Source organism: Schistocerca americana, chromosome 2 (assembly GCF_021461395.2).
Source record: "Schistocerca americana isolate TAMUIC-IGC-003095 chromosome 2, iqSchAmer2.1, whole genome shotgun sequence".
Classification (NCBI taxonomy): Eukaryota; Metazoa; Arthropoda; class Insecta; order Orthoptera; family Acrididae; genus Schistocerca; species Schistocerca americana.
This window is the reverse complement of record NC_060120.1, coordinates 452,341,697-452,359,895: the sequence shown is the minus strand read 5'-3', so window position 1 is coordinate 452,359,895 and position 18,199 is coordinate 452,341,697. Positions and strand designations below refer to the sequence as shown.

The window sequence follows — 18,199 nt, the reverse complement described above, 5'->3', positions numbered from 1 at the left end:
TACCACAGTATTTTAATTTCTGTAACATAATGTCATGGTTCACACAATCAAATGCTTTGGATAAGTCACAGAAAATTCCTATTGTGACACTTTACTATTTAAAGACTCAATAATGCGGGCAATGGAATTGTATATTGCTGTCTCAGTGAAACAACATTTTTGAAATACAAGATGTGATTTAATAAGTATCCCATTAAAGTTGAGATGGCTAACCACTCTTGATTCATTACTTTTTCGGTGATTTTTGACAGTGCTGTAAGCAAGGATACCGGCCGAAAATTATTGACATCTGTGGTGTCCCCTTTTTTGTAGAGAGGCTTGACAATGGCATATTTTAACCTGCCTGGTAAAATACCTGGAGTCAGTGATGCATTACAGATGTGACAGAACATCAGCTGTAGCTACTCCACATGTTTTAATATCTTGTTAGAGATGTCATCTACTCCAACAAAATATTTATTTTTCAAAGATTTAATGATTTTCCTTATTTCACAAGAGTTTGTGAGATGAAAATTAATCTGACTAGGATTTTTCAAAAACTGACTCTTCCATGTACTGCTTGGCTTTTTCTTTTGAACTACGAGTATTTACACCAATTTTTTCACCTACACTTAAGAAACGGTTGTTAAATACATTAGCTACTTGTGTGCTGTTGGTTAAGATGATCTAATTCTATTTAATAGTAATGCTACCTACTCCAGTGGTTACTTTCCCTGTCTCTCTTCTAACAGTATTCCATACTGATCTGATTTTGTTGACCGAGTTTTAATTTCATGTCTAATATACATATTTTTTGATTTTCTGATAACTTTTCTGAGTATGTTACAATAATTTTTATAGTTTAAAATTACTTCTGGATCTTTACTAATACTTGCTGCCTCATACAATTTTCATTTACTTTCTAAAGACACTTTAATACCTGTAGTGATCCAACGTTTCTTTGAACACTGTTTAGTGTTACATTTATTAACTTTTTTGGGTCAACAGTGTTCAAAAAGGGATATAAATTCATCAAGAAATATGTTGTACTTATCATTGGCATTTGGTTCATTATACACATCTCCCCAATTAACATTTCTTAAACTTTCTCCGAAGTGCTCTATAGATTCCGTGTTGACCAGCCTTACGCTTTTACTTAATGGTTTCTGAACTGTACAGCCTGCTAGGTTTTGTACGTTAATCAGTTTTAAAACATAGTTTGGTAATCCATTTATCACAGGGAAAGCATGTGTTCGTTTTAAATCCTATTTCTGTACAAATACATTATCTATTAGAGTTCTACTGTCTTGAACTATACGTGTAGGGAAATTGATCACTGATTCTACATCATATCTCATTAATAACACTTCAAGTTCACTTTTCCTATTAGAATTGGTTAGAAAGTTTCCACTGAAATCACCATAGGTTAATAACTTCTTTTTGTTTGACAGACAGCATAATAAGGAGTCACACTTTTTTATCAATAGCTCCCAATCTTCTAATGGGGACTTGTACACTGTTGCTAATATCAACACTACATTATCTCTACTGTGTACTTCGCGGAAGCTACACATACTAATAGAGAAAATGGTCTTCCTATACCGAATAATCTAATATTTATGTTCATGATAGGAAGGAAACAATATCTGCTGAGAGAAAACTGGAACTTTCGCCGCACCATCCAGGGCGCAAAACTCTTGAGCAGCTAGGCTCCGCCTGTCACTAACGTGAACAAAGGATAAGTTCTAGAGGAGTAACACCTCGTTAAAACACGGTGTTCTAGTTGTCACGGCTGCTATAACCTTGTGAAGGAACATTGTCAGGGTTAAAGAAGAAAGTAGTTAACGGTTCTGATAGCGGAAGAAGACCTATGCCTCGACGGGCGACACGCCTACATAAGTACTGCGCAAGTCACAATACACTCTTTAAGGGAGGGCACCATTACTATCCATTTTCTTTGGTATTCCATTCACGTAGGGAATGACGGAAAATGGTTGTCAATATGCCTAAGTACGCACCCTAATTTCTTATCTCACTGTTACGATCCCTACGCAAGATATACGAGAGCGCGCTGAAGGAAGGAAAGAAAGGAAGATTGGGTTTAACGTCCCGTCGACATCGAGGTCATTAGAGACTGAGCGCATGCTGGGATTGCGTCAAGGGTGGGAAAGGAATTCGCCTGTGCACTTTGAAAGGAACCATCCCGGCATTTGTCTGGAGAGATTTAGGGAAATCACGGAAGCTCTAAATCTGGATGGCTGGTCGCGGGTTTGAACCGTCGTTCTCATGAATGAGAGTCCAGTATCCTAACCACTGCGCCACATCGCTCGGTGGGGCGTACTGAAAAGTAATGCCTCCAAATTTTGTATGTGAAAACTCTTGAAGCCTTTTAGATAAAACAAACGTTGCTAACATTCTACATCTTTATTCTTCATATCTACATATTTATTTCCCAACATAGTCGCCCTGGTGACGAGCACATTTCTCCCAACGACAGAACAGTTTGTTTGTACTGTCATTGTAGAATGTCTGACTTTGTTCACAGAGCCCAAAACTTCACCTATGCTTGCGTCACTTCATCAGTATCAAAGCGAAGTCCTCGAAGGTGTTCTTTAAATTCTGGAAACAGATGAAAATCAGACGGAGCCAAGTCGGGAGTGTATGGAGGACGATCGATGACGATGAACCCAATGTGTCGGCCTGTTACAGATGTCACAGCGGTCGTGTGTGATCTTGCTGTGTCACGCTGAAGGAGAGGGTGTGCCACATGTGTGGACGAACTCTTTGAATTAGAAACTCGATTGCACTACGCTGTTCCTCACGCACCGATATAGTTCCGTTACGTACCGCCACGCTACACGCTACAATTCGGAGCACTTTAGTGGCAGACGGCTGCAAATATGTAGACATGAAGCATAAAGGCGTAGAATGCTAATAACGTTTGTTTTATTTAAAAAGCTTTAAGAGCTATCACATAAAAAATCGGAAGCATTGCAATTCAGCACGCCCTCGTACGATGGAGATAACAAAATGGTCGTAGTGTTGCTCGAACAGTCCACGGGTGTACTGCCGGTCCATAGTGTCCAAGGTCCATAGTGTCCAAAGGGCCCGTTGGACACTATGGACCGGCAGTACACCCGTGGACTGTTCGAGCAAGAAATACGCCGGGAGAAGTTGAAGAATCAGGTCGTAGTGTTATTCGAATACAGTTTACCTTTTTGTTTAACATACAGGATTTCGTGAAACTTACGTCGACCTTCATCCAAGGACTCCAGTTTGACTTCCTCGTGCATTTCTGCTACACTACAACAATGGCTATGCTGAATTCGTACGATGTCTGTCGCCATACCTGTTTGATAAGGAATCCAAACGTTGGATCAATATTCTAGAACTCGTCGCACTACTATCTTGAATATCCAACAAACGCAAGTCTTCCATCGGCATTCTCTGATACTGATTTTACGTGATCGTCCTGTTTCATATCACTCCTTAGTGTTACCCCTACATATTTATACGGCATGTTCACGACCAATTTTATGCTACACGACTCTTTGTCTTTGTTATGGGTGTTATCTTCATTAATCCGCGTTTAAAGAGAGCTGCTGTTGCAAAAACAGAAATAATGTCTGATAGGATAGACGCAATCAGTGATTATACAATGTTACTTTTAATCCGTCTTGATTGCAAAATGTTTATTCATATCATCGGTTTCGGTTCCTCTAGAACCATATGATCGGTTTCGGTTCCTCTAGAACCATCTTCAGATCTGATATTTCGGTTACAGGAGTAACCAGTCCAAACACAGCAACTAGATGTGGAGCAGCATGTGAAAGTTGCTGTGTTTGGACGGGTTACTCCTGTAACCGAAATATCAGATCTGAAGATGGTTCTAGAGGAACGGAAACCGTTCATATGAATAAACATTTTCAATCAAGACGGATTAAAAGTAACACAGCTGCTATTGATTGCAAGTTTTTCTACAGTATATCGGAAGAAGTAAACTCCGTATGGAAGAGGGGTTTGGTTTCTTTAGATTAAATGGAGCTAACGTCGTTAAGTTAAGAAACCCATAAATAATTCCAACGAACTGAAAGTAAGCGACATGACAGCCTCATTACTGGGCTTTCCGAGAAGCGGACAAGGGACATCCTACATCTACATCTACATGATTACTCTGCAATTCGCATTTAAGTGCTTGGCAGAGGGTTCATCGAACCACAATCATACTATCTCTCTACCATTCCACTCCCGAGCAGCGCGCGGGAAAAACGAACACCTAAACCTTTCTGTTCGAGCTCTGATTTCTCTCGTTTTATTTTGATCATCATTCCTACCTATGTAGGTTGGGCTCAACAAAATATTTTCACATTCGGAAGAGAAAGTTGGTAACTGAAATTTCGTAAACAGATCTCGCCGCGACGAAAAACGTCTTTGCTTTAATGACTTCCATCCCAACTCGCGTATCATATCTGCCACACTCTTTCCCCTATTACGTGATAATACAAAACGAACTGCCCTTTTCGCACCCTTTCGATGTCCTCCATCAATCCCTCCTGGTAAGGATCCCACACCGCGCAGCAATATTCTAACAGAGGACGAACGAGTGTAGTGTAATCTGTCTCTTTAGTGGACTTGTTGCATCTTCTATGTGTCCTGCCAATGAACTGCAACCTTTGGCTCGCCATCCCCACAATATTATCTATGTGGTCTTTCCAACTGAAGTTGTTCGTAATTTTAACACCCAAGTACTTAGTTGAATTGACAGCCTTGAGAATTGTACTATTTATCGAGTAATCGAATTCCGACGGATTTCTTTTGGAACTCATGTGGATCACCTCACACTTTTCGTTATTTAGCGCCAACTGCCACCTGTCACACCATACAGCAATCTTTTCTAAATCGCTTTGCATCTGATACTGGTCTTCGGATGACCTTACTAGACGGTAAATTACAGCATCATCTGCGAACAACCTGAAATTTTAACACGCGAATGAGGAACCAGAACATGTGAAAAGACTGAAGATACTGACAAAATTAAACATCTGGCTGTAGCGACAGTGACGACATGGAAAGATCTAGCGTAAGCTCTCTCTCGCTTATTCTCTGTTGTCGGGCGGCTGCGTGCTGTAGTGTTATGATATGTTTCGTAGTAAAAGAAGGCCTGTGCAGCTACTGCTGTGGCATTGCTGTAAATTAGAATGTCGGTCAGTGTACTCACCAGAGACGATCTTGAGCCCGAAGTTGTCGGAGACGACGGCGGCGTCCTTGAAGACGATGTGCGTGCAGAGGCAGGGGTCGAGCTGGTAGACGGACAGCCGGCCCTCGTAGTAGCAGAGTAGCGCCTTGTCCGACGGCGCCAGCGCCTCCACGGCGCACGCTGCGGACACACACAGCGCCGGCTGTTACAACCATCCACTGTGCACTGTGCCACTGATATAGACACAGGTTTCAGGAACATACAGTGCGTGCTCAACTGCATCGTTTGTCCCGCGTCGATACGTAACACATTTGTCCAGCTGCAGTTTCTAGATAAATTTATGTGTACAGAAAGGAATGATTCTTCCTCTTTTTACATTTGATCCACTGTTAACCTTTAAACTGCTACCCCTTTCTCCCGGTAGTTTGTTTAAATTCAGGGTTTGGACGAAAATATGAATTCACGGCGAAAAATGCGTGCTTGAAAATACACTACTGGCCATTAACATTGCTACACCACGAACGTGCTACAGACGGGAAATTTAACCGACAGGAAGAAGATGCTGTGATATGCAAATCATTAGCTTTTCAGAGCATTCACACAAAGTTGGCGCCGGTGGCGACACCTGCAACGTGCTGACATGAGGAAAGCTTCCAACCGATTTCTCATACATAAACAGCAGTTGACCGGCGTTGTCTGGTGAAACGTTGTTGTGATGCTTCGTGTAAGGAGGAGAAATGCGTACCATCACGTTTCCGACTTTGATAAAGGTCGGGTTGTAGCCTATCGCGATTGCGGTTTATCGTATCGCGACATTGCTGCTCGCGTTGGTCGAGATCCAATGACTGTTACCAGAATATCGAATCGGTGGGATCAGGACAGTAATACCGAATGCCGTGCTGGATTGCAACGGCCTCGTATTACTAGCAGTCGAGATGACAGGCATCTTATCCGCATGGCTGTAATGGATCGTGCAACCACGTCTGGATTCCTGAGTCAACAGATGGGGACGTTTGCAAGACAACAAACATCTGCACGAACAGTTCGACGACATTTGCAGCAGCATGCACTATCAGCTCGGAGACCATGGCTGCTGTTACCCTTGACACTGCATCACCGACAGGAGCGCCTGGGATAGTGTGCTCAACGACGAACCTGGGTGTACGAATGGCAAAACGTGATTGTTTTTCGGATGAATCCATGTTCTGTTTACAGCATCATGATGGTCGCATCCGTGTTTGGCGACATCGCGGTGAACGCACATTGGAAGCGTGTATTCGTCATCGCCATACTGGCGTATCACCTGGCGTATGGTATGGGGTGCTATTGGTGACGCGTCTCGGTCACCTTTTGTTCGCATTGACAGCACTTTGAACAGTGGACGATACAGTTCAGATGTGTTACGACCCGTGGCTCTACCCTTCATTCGATCCCTGCGAAACCCCACCTTTCAGCAGGATAATGCCGAACGCATGTTGCAGGTCCTGTACGGGCCTTTCTGGATACAGAAAGTGTTCGAATGCTGCCCTGGCCAGCACATTCTCCAGATCTCTCAGCAACTGAAAACGTCTGGTCAATCGCGGCCGAGCAACTGGCTCGTCACAGTACGCCAGTCACTACTCTTGATGAACTGTGGTATCGTGCTGAAGCTGCATGGGCAGCTGTACCTGTACACGCCATCCAAGCTCTGTTTGACTCAATGCCCAGGCGTATCAAGGCTGTTACTACGGCCAGAGGTGGTTGTTGTGGGTACTGATTTCTCAGGATCTATGAATCGAAATTGTGTGAAAATGTAATCACATGTCAGTTCTACTATAATGTATTTATCCAATGAATACCCGTTTATCATCTGCATTTCTTCGTGGTGTAGCAATTTTAATGGCCAGTAGTGTAGAAGAGCCTTCACTGGGAAAGTACATGTTTAGATGAGAGAAGTTTACACGTCTTGTAGGATAGTGGTGTTTGGATCTAAACAAAGCAACTAAGTTTCTTGTGATTCAGAAGGTTCAGACGATAGGTTAAGGAGTGGTGGGCAGGGGGTGTTTATACTAGAAGAAAGAAACGTAAAAGCGGACTGGCTTCTAGGCCAGCCCATGGTGTAAAGAGGGAAAAGAGCAGCGAAAGGTGCAGAGGGAAGGGGAAACCCTGGTGTGGTAACGGATATGGGGAAAGCGTTAAAGTTGATAAGATCACACAGATACTGGGCCGGATTTCACTGACACACGGGTTTGTTGGTACAAGTGGAAAAATACTGGGGTTGTCGAGAGCCTCGTGAATTTGTGTAGCCACTAATCTATGGTAGTACAAAAAAGTTAACGGACCACTTGAAGTCAGCACTTGCAGAGAGTTCTGAACTTTATTGCAGTTGTTACTAGTGTCTTACGTAAGTGAAACTGTACACACTATCTGATCTAAAGTATATGCACACACCCGGGTAATGTGGAGCTTGCCACCAGATGTCACGACAGGTGGATCCGCCAGTATAAACGGAGGCGGGGAGTACTCTGTTGTCAGTAGGGAAGCAGTAACAACAGGAGAGAGGGATGACTTTGAACCCGGAGTAATGATCGGATGTCACTTGAGTAACAAATCCATCACGGACATTTGAACGCTTCTAAAGCAGTCCATGTGGGTTGGCGATGTGACTGTGAAGGAACAACCACAACTAAACCAAGACCAGGCAGACCCCTTGTACCGACGTTAAGAACCGTCGAGCACTTCGGAGTGTCAACAAAATAACCACATGACATCATCTGAAGGAGTCACTCGTGAGTTCCACAGCGCTGTAGAGGTCCAATCAGCACAATGACTGTGAGTGGGGGGTTAAAATGAATGGGATACAATGGTCGAGAAGTCCCTCATAAGCAACTCATTTCTGTAGTCACTCCCAAGTGATGCTTGATGCTGTGCCACAGGGCACTGAATAACTGGAAAGGAGTGGTTTCGAGTGATGAATCACGCTACATCCTGTGGCCATGCTATGAAAGGCTTTTTGTTTGGTGAAAAACTGGGGAACGTTACGTGCCACCATGTTCAGCGCCAACGCTGAAGTATGGCAGATGTGGTGTAACGGCATGGGGGTATTTTTCGTGGTTAGAGTGTGGTTTACTTATTGCACGTAAGAAAACGCCAAATACAGGACGCTATGCTTTGTGTACTGCATACAGCAGAGAAACAGATTGAAGACAGTGATTGTTTGAATAAGTAAAGGTTTATTTTTTTTTTTAATTACCGCTACCAGTCACAAACCTAAATGGCATTACAAAAAGAACTTTATAATTAGGTCATACTGATGTTACATAGTCTTTTCGTAAATGCTGCTATCATCCTGTGGAAGAAGAGAAAACTTAGTAAGAGGCGATGTCATTTTGGAAGCTGGACTGATGTTTGCACGAAAATGTTTTGTAACGGTCACTCAGTTTGTTCTTCTGGCGTGGCAGTCTCGTTGTGCAGTCTCGTCTGACACGCCAGAAGAACAAACTGAGTGACCGTTACAAAACATTTTCTTGCAAACATCAGTCCAGCTTCCAAAGTGACATCGCCTCTTACTAAGTTTTCTCTTCTTCCACAGGATGATCGCAGCATTTACGAAAAGACTATGTAACATCAGTATGACCTTCTTGAAAAGTTGTTTTTGTAATGCCATTTAGCTTGAAGATGAGGTATTCCCTCGAAACATGTCCCTGAATAAATAAGTAATACAATACTTAACTAAGTTTGTGACTGGTAGCGGTAATTAAAAAAAAAACCTTTACATATTTCTTGAAACAGTCACAGTCGAAAAATAGTCAAAATGGCTTCAAATTGTTGTGAAGCAATGGTTTATGGACAGTAACATATCTGAAACGAACTGCCTTGCTCAAGTCCCGACCTGAACCCAATGGAACTCCTGTGGAAGGTGCCAGAACGTCGACTTCACTCCATATCTCGGTGTCCAACATCACTACCTCCTCTGGTCTCGGATCTTGAGGAAGAATCGGCTGCCATTTCTCCACAGACATCCAGACACCTCGCTGAAAGTGTCCCCAGCAGAGCTGAACCCATTATGAAGGAGAAGGGCGGACACACTCCGTATTGATGTCCAGTAGTAGGTGCGGATACTTTTGATCAGATAGTGTGTGACGTTATTAATGCTTTGCAGCTACTTGTTGCAAACACAGGTAAGGCGGCGGTACTTACGGGTGACGTCGTGCGTGGAGACGAAGCGGGCGCTGGCCGAGGTCGCCAGCAGCACCAGCAGTGACAGCAGCAGCGGGGGCGGCGGCCACGTCATGGCCGCGGCTGCGACACACAACAACACAATGGCTCGCTACAGTACAGCACAGCACTCGCTGCAGCTCAGCTGCTCGCGCACACCACCTCACTACACACCAGGCACCAGCGATGGGGCCGCTGTCAGCTACATCGAGGCGTGTTTGAGAATACTGGAGTACACTGAAGCACCGAAGAAACTGGTATAGACATGCGTATTCAAATACGGAGAAATTTAAAGGGGCAGAATATGGCGCTGCGGTCGACAACTCCTATGTAAGACAACAAGCGTCGGGCGCAGTTGATGGATCGGTTACTGCTGCTACTGTGGGAGGTTATCAAGAGTTAAGCGAGTTTGAATGTGGTGTTATGTCGGCGCACGAGTGATGGAACACAGCATTTCTGAGATAGCGGTGAAGTGGGGATTTTCCCGTACGACCATTTCGCGAGTATACCATGAATATCAGGAATCCGGTAAAACATCAAATCTCCGTAAAAAGATCCTGCAAGAACGGGACCAACGACAACTGAAGAGGATCGTTTAATGTGACAGAAGTGCAACTCTTCCGCAAATTGCTGCAGATTTCCAATGCTGGGTCATCAACAGGTGCCAGCGTGCGAACCATTCAACGAAACATCATCGCTATGGGCTTTCGGAGCCGAAGGCCCGCTCGTGTACCCTTGATGACTGGACGACACAGAACTTTACTCCTCGGCTGCGCCCATCAACACCGACATTGGACTGTTTATGAATGGAAACATGTTGCCTGGTCAGACGAGTGTCGTTTGAAGTTGTATCGAGTGGATGAACATGTACGGGTATGGAGACACCCTCATAAATCTATGGATCCTACATGTCAGCAGGGGATCATTCAAGCTGGTGGAGACTCTGTAATGGTGTGGGGCGTGTGCAGTTGAAGTGAAATGGGGCCCCTGATACTTTTATGTACGAGTCTGACAGCTGACATGTACGCAAGCAACCTCTCTGATCACCTGCATTCATTCATATCCATTGTGCATTCCGACGGACTTGGGCAATTTCAGTAGGACAATGCGACACCCCACATGACCGGAATTGGTACAGAGTGGCTTCAGGGACACTCTTCTGAGTTTAAACACTTACACTGGCAAGCAAACTCCCCAGACATGAACATTATTGAGCATATCTGGGATATGCCCCCTCGTACTCTTTCGTATTATTGGACAGCTCTGCAGGATTCATGGTGTCAATTCCCTCCATCGCTACTTGACACATTAGTGGAATACACCCCACGTCGTGTTGCGGCACTTCTGCGTCTAGGGCAGGTTTAACAGTTTCTTTGAGTCTTCAGTGATTAATAGACACTGGAAAGCCAATAGATCGCACAAAAACTCTCGTAATATTAAGTCATTATGTACTTTTTTCTACTCTTTCCTGCGGGGAAACACCACATTCCGATAATACACGCGCAATATATCTTACGATTATCCTTCTTAGCTTTGTTGATTTATAACTTTCATTTTGACATTCCTTTATCGAGTTCGGATTTTGCACTTTGTTGCCGTTTTATAACAAGTACCAGAAGCATCAATAATTAATCGTTTAGTCAAAAAATGGTGAAAATATTTACAAAGAGTGAAATTTTTTGTTATTACAATACCTGCAATTAAATATTATTTTTTAAATTCATTTCCCAGTTTACTGTTGTGTCTGTGGTTTAACGCGAGTTCCCGTCTGGCGCGCATGCTGCGTGAGCGGATTGTCCTGCAGACCAGGTTCTGGACGTCCGTGGAGAACAGACACGCGTGTAGCTCGACGCATTGTGCGACCAGCACGTGGCAGACTCAATATAATCCAGGAGCGAAATCCGAGCTAATGCTGCACCTGTTGTCTGATCTGGGACCAGTGGGACCATCTGCCTTCAGCAGGACTACACTGAGGTGTAATAGCGATATGCACACATACGGATGGCGGCAGTATCGCGAACACAAGATATAAAACGGCACTGAATTGGCTCAAAAATGGTTCAAATGGTTCTGAGCACTATGGGACTTAACATCTGTGGTCATCAGTCCCCTAGAACTTAGAACTACTTAAACCTAACTAACGCAAAGACATCACACACATCCATGCCCGAGGCAGGATTCGAACCTGCGACCGTAGCAGTCGCGCGGTTCCGGACTGCGCGCCTAGAACCGCTAGACCACCGCGGCCGGCACTGAATTGGCAGAACTGTCATTTGCACTGAGGTGATTCACGTGAAAAGATTTCCGACGTGATTATGGCCGCACAACGGGAATAAACAGACTCTGAACGCGGATGGTAGTTGGAGCTACATGCATGGGCCATTCATTTCAGAAATCCTTAGGGAATTGAATATTCAAGAACCACAGCGTCAAGAGTGTACCGAGAATACCACATCTGAGTGATCACATCTCAACACGGACAAAGCGGTGGCCGACAACTTCCAATTAACAATTGAGAGCAGCGGCGTTTGTATACAGTTGTGAGTGCTAACAGACAAGCAATAATGCGTTATGCAACCGCAGAAATCAAGGTGGGACTTACGACGAACGTGTCCATTAGGATAGAGCGGTGAAATCTGGCGTTAATGAACTATGACAATAGACAATCGCCTTTGCTAACAGCACAACATAGCCTGCAGCGCCTCACCTGGGCTCGTGACTTCATTGGTTGGACCCTACACGACTGGAAAGGCGTGGCCTGGTCAGAGGAGTCCAAATTTCAGTTTGTAAGAGCTGATAGTTGGGTCCGAAAGTGGCGCAGCCCCCACGAAGCCGTGAACACAAGTTGTCGACAAGGCACTGTGCAGGCTGGTGGTGGCTCCGTAATGGTATGGGGTGTGTTTTACGGGAGTGGGTCCTCTGGTCCAACTGAAACGATCATTGACTGGAAATGGTTAAGTTCGACTACTTGGAGATCACCTGCAGCCATTCATGAACATCATGTTACCAAACGGCGATGGAATTTTTATGGATGACGATGCGGTATGTCAGCGGGCCACAGATATTAGGAAGCATCCCATTACTGTCACCTCTGTGTAAGAAAATGTGTGTCTCTGGCCAGGCTACCATTGACAGCACTACACCGCCAAGCGTGGCTACTCTGGTGTCTTGAAAGAGTTGACTAGAGACTGGAATGGCGCTCTGCTGTGTTAAGTGATGATAGCAGGTTCTGTCTGTATGCGAATGAAGTTAGTACAGGGTTATTACAAATGATTGAAGCGATTTCACAGCTCTACAATAACTTTATTATTTGAGATATTTTCACAATGCTTTGCACACACATACAAAAACTCAAAAAGTTTTTTTAGGCATTCACAGATGTTCGATATGTGCCCCTTTAGTGATTCGGCAGACATCAAGCCGATAATCAAGTTCCTCCCACACTCGGCGCAGCATGTCCCCATCAATGAGTTCGAAAGCATCGTTGATGTGAGCTCGCAGTTCTGGCACGTTTCTTTTAGAGGAGGTTTAAACACTGAATCTTTCACATAACCCCACAGAAAGAAACCGCATGGGGTTAAGTCGGGAGAGCGTGGAGGCCATGACATGAATTGCTGATCATGATGTCCACCACGACCGATCCATCGGTTTTCCAATCTCCTGTTTAAGAAATGCCGAACATCATGATGGAAGTGCCGTGGAGCACCATCCTGTGGTACGTTTAGCTCCCTGCTTGCTTTATTTGTCGACTTCCGTGGGCTACGCGTGAAACTTGCCCGCACGCGTTCAACCGTTTCTTCGCTCACTGCAGGCCGACCCGTTGACTTCCCCTTACAGAGGCATCCAGAAGCTTTAAACTGCGCATACCATCGCCGAATGGAGTTAGCAGTCGGTGGATCTTTGTTGAACTTCGTCCTGAAGTGTCGTTGCACTGTTATGACTGACTGATGTGAGTGCATTTCAAGCACGACATACGCTTTCTCGGCTCCTGTCGCCATTTTGTCTCACTGCGCTCTCGAGCGCTCTGGCGGCAGAAACCTGAAGTGCGGCTTCAGCCGAACAAAACTTTATGAGTTTTTCTACGTATCTGTAGTGTGTCGTGACCATATGCCAATGAATGGAGCTACAGTGAATTTATGAAATCGCTTCAATCATTTGTAATAGCCCTGTACATGTGTAGGGCGTAGACGTAGACCTGGTGAGGTGCCTACTCCAGAGTGCATTCGCCCACTATACACGACACACAGGCTTCACGGTGTGGGGGTGCGGAGCATCAGTTACAACTCGCTGTCACATTTGGTGGCTCTGCAGGGTAAAGTAGCCAGTTCCCCCTATAATGCACAGGCTGTGCTGGTTATTTCTTCACCAGGAAGGTGATACACTTTTTCAGCAGGATAACGCACATCCACTTGCGACTGGTGCGACTCAACGTGCTCTTCGTGGTCTACAGAAACTACCCTGGTCGTCAGGATCACCAGATCTTTCGCCAATTGAACGTGAATGGGACATAATTAAGCGGGAACTTACTCGCTCTTCAGGGCCTGCAAGAACCATTACCGAATTACAACAAAAGGCACAAGATACTTGGGACAGTCTATCGCAGAATTCCGTTCGGCACCTTCGTGATTGTTTGCATGCTAGAAGAATACCTGCTTGCGTTACCGTCAGAGGGGGGCGGGGGTGGGGGGAGGGTACACTGTGTACTGGAGCAACTATTTGGGTACTTTTTGCTGTGCCACGTGTGTTTCGTTTGGTATGAATTTGTTATCATATAATCCTACAAAGACTAACTGCTGTCACCCCATTTGCTAATAAAGTTACATTGTCCTTGGCGGTGTTTTATTTTTTTCTGAGAGTGCATGTCCCAATCTTTACGTTTGTTCTTCCGAAGCATGATTCGCAGTGGTTAAAACTGATAAATGAAATATCAAAGAAATGTATCAAACCTTTCTAACCAAAAATTCATTCTGCTGTACGAGTAATTTGCTAAACGTTCACAAAAGTAGCAACAGAAAGGCATGACGATATTGTAGAAACCACGTATCTGTTAGTGAAGTGAATAAACCTTGATGAGTAAATCGTCATTTTAATTTGGTTTTATAAAATACACAAATTGCCTTCCAGCCTACATAGACTTGATAATGGAATCAGAAATTGCTTAAAGAAAAGCAGCACAGTTCGCAGATTTTTTTCATAGTCAACCATCAGGACAACTTTGGAAAGAAAAATATTTCAAAATAATATGGAGTTTGTGTCTGATACCTTCGAGTAAAATAACTCGATTCTCCTGCCATGTGAAATAATTTACTACGTATACAACTGGGCTTAAGGAAACTAAGGATATAATGGGTTGTGTGGTATACTGACTGAGGAGCAAACAGTGAGAAGCAAATGTTGGCAGCCTTTGCGCCCAGCTAGCTGCTGCCTGCTCCAGCGGCCCACATTACCGCTGATAATTATGTGCAAGTGTCTCGTCGTCCTTCCTAGGTAGGGCGAGGACAACGCGAGAGTGCGCCAGCAATCTACCGCGGAGTAAGGCAGCGTGCCAGGTCGTTTAAACCGTGAATTATTGTCTGAGTCTGCGTGAGGGAGCATTTCTGATAATATGAAACCGGCAGAAGTCTTGACGACAGTCCTCGTCTGGACTACATTTTCTTTACAATCTTTCTACACCTAACTGGTTTTAGAAGTTTCTTACGGTTGCTGTTGTGAAAGAGGTACTGAACACCTGTTGATACTTCACATTTTTTTCTGGGACTAGCTCGTGCAGTGTGCGTGGATTGTCCGCCGCAACGTAAACTTTAGAAAAACTTATTTCCCCATCATAGTCTTGTTTGTAACTTCTTGCCAGATTATGGCTATATGCAGTGAAAATGTGGATGCAGAAGTGTATTTCATCATTTGGATGTTATGTTGTTCCATGTTTCCAGACGCATGAGGTGGCAGCAGCGCGTCGGTAACTTAGCCAAAAACGCTCCGTTTTGTTTGATTTGTACTTCGAAATCTCTATCACTGTGTTGACCTGCATACTTATACCCAATGCTAGTATAGTACCCGAGACAGTGCAGCTAAGATCACATAAGTATTAGTTCTACAGAAGGGTGCAGTAAGAATATCGTGTAAAGTTGATAGCCATGTATCTTGCAGGAGGAAGACCAAAACACAATCACTCACCATATTCCCACGTGCCATTCAGCAGGGTATGGAACGCTCAGTCAATAAATGTATGTAATTATGTTTCGCCTATATGTATGTGTCTGAATACTGGTGTATCTGTAGATATGGCTGCAATACCAAAATCTATTTTTGTATACTGTCCTCATGTTCTTCCTATATGTTATTTATAGACCTTCACAAGTATTAAATTCTCTATTCGCAGCTTCTGAAATAGTTCTTACAGCATAAACAAAATGATATTTTATTGTTAATTTAGATACATAGTCGTTGATAAGAATTGACTGAGGAATATCCCAACAGTTTACTAATAGTGATTTATCATTCGTTATTGTGTTTCAAGTGGGATTTTTACAGTGTATTTCGTTTGTCTATCCTGTGTTACATTTTCGTCTTGTTTACTCGTTTCAGTATACTGTGGACGTAAAATTTGTTTTACGTCAGGATCTGTTAAACGTATGTAGATTTGTACCAGGGTAGGATTTGAACTAACGTATACTCTGAATTGTCAAAACAAACTGTAGTATAACATTTCCAATGCTGACATGGCTAATGGGCACACTCTGAAAGTCGATAAATTAAAAAATAAATACAGAGTGTAACGGATATAAGTGCAGATATTTTTATATGTGGTACCTTAGCATGTAAACACATCAGTGTGTTCGTTTTTTCTCAGCATCGAACAATCTTCTCACATATACGTCACAAACTTTATGACCAAATGCATTCTGAACAGACGAACTTTACCATTAAGTGGACTACGCTTGACACTATCTGTTTTGCGTCCATGCGTCCACACTTTAACACATGACCTACTGCGCAGGGGAAAATAAACATTAATGGCTTGCTATTGCCACATTTACTAAAGCACTCCGTCTTCAGGCCACGAGTGGCCTACCGGGACCATCCGACTGCCGTGCCATCCTCAGTGGAGGATGTGGATAGGAGGGGCGTGGGGTCAGCACACCGCTCTCCCAGTCGTTATGATGGTATTCTTGACCGAAGCCGCTACTATTCGGGCGAGTAGCTCCTCAACTGGCATCACGAGGCTGAGTGCATCCCGAAAAATGGCAACAGCGCATGGCGGCCTGGATGGTCACCCATCCAAGTGCCGACCACACCCGACAGTGCTTAACTTCGGTGATCTCACGGGAACCGGTGTATCCACTGCGGCAAGGTCGTTACCTGCCACTTGTACTACCCAACCTGAAAATATACGACTTTTAATGGCTATTATTATTGCTCAGCAAGTGACAAATACTGATGAAATGTTTTGTAGTAGACCATCCTCAGTCACCTGCACTTTTACCCGTTAGACTTTGCAGAAAGACCTAGGGGGTTAATGGTACTTAAAGTTAGTAAATGCAGCGGATTTAGGATGAACTGCGCTGTTCACAAACACAACACTACAAATTAAAAATAAATTCACTGTAGACAATACTTCCCCATCTATGTTCCAGAATGGAGCGTTGTATCCTGGTCAGAAGTTACCGGTAAACATTAGGCAAGTAACTGAAAATCCCAATGTATTCAAAAACAACGTAAAACGTTGGCCCCTCCTACAATTTATTTATTTGCACTGAGGGATGTAAATTTCCATATCTCGAATGATTGTATTGAACAGATATTTACTTAGCTTGTATACACACAGCTAATGGCAGTAGCTATGAAGTTACATAAATCTTTACTTTGAAGTATTGTATGACAACAGCAGTCGGCTAGTGCAAGAGGGGGAGCTCTGGTTTTTGCCGAAACAGCAGTTTTCTTCTGATATACGTAAAGTAATGTATTAAGTGAGTGGAGTAGATTAGCAACTCTCTTAATTTGTTGCTGCCTCTTAATATGTAACGTGGGCCCATTCCACATCCTTGAAGAATCCCCCTCATCGTATAATTTACAGAATATGATGAGTGAATAAATGAAGATGTGAATGAACGAATGCGCTCTGTTGGATATCTGGCTGTGCATGGGTCCATTCTATGATAGGGAAAGTTGAGCGAGGTGGATTGAGCAAACGATAGGAAGTCATATGTTCCAGCAATCCATCAGGGAGATGTCATACTAGTTTCATAGGGGCATGTCTAGTGTTAGAGATGTCATTGTGGAGTGGAGATGTCAGGGAAGCTCAGATACACACAGCAGGCGTGAATAATAGAACTTTACGGGCCGCCAAACTCAGAAGCATGCTGTACGAGCAAACAGTCAAACACCTTTGTCAAACTTATCAGGTGCAAAGGTCAGAACTGCCCGTCGAGGCGATTGCGCGCTCTCTCTCAGTAGTCGTTCAGGTTCTCAGAAGCAGTTGGTTATACGGAGAAGTTTAAAAAGATTTTATTCATTTATGGGTCACGGTGGACGAAGTGGCACTCTTAAGGGGGTATTTGAAGCTGACGGGTGTCTTGCGGAAGGTGACTACTTGACTATGCGGTGGCGGTAAATAAAACTTGTTAAATGGCGTTTTTGTGGTTTAGACTCGAAGCTCGAATTTGGTTGATGGTAAGATGGACGCAGGTGCTATGAAAAATATTTGGTTAACAGCAGGCTATCCGTAATATGGCAACGGTCAAGAATCGTTGAAGCTTTAATCTATCAGCCTGATAATGATCTCACACACCAAGCAAGGATCACTGCATAATAGTTCGAAGAAGTTCA

The 18,199-nt window shown here is 43.9% G+C and overlaps 1 pseudogene; it reads right to left on the bottom strand.

Annotated features, from left to right (window-relative positions):
• Positions 1 to 16,615: 16,615 nt before the first annotated feature.
• Positions 16,616 to 16,733, bottom strand: LOC124597217 (annotated as a pseudogene).
• Between the last annotated feature and the right edge of the window lie 1,466 nt (positions 16,734 to 18,199).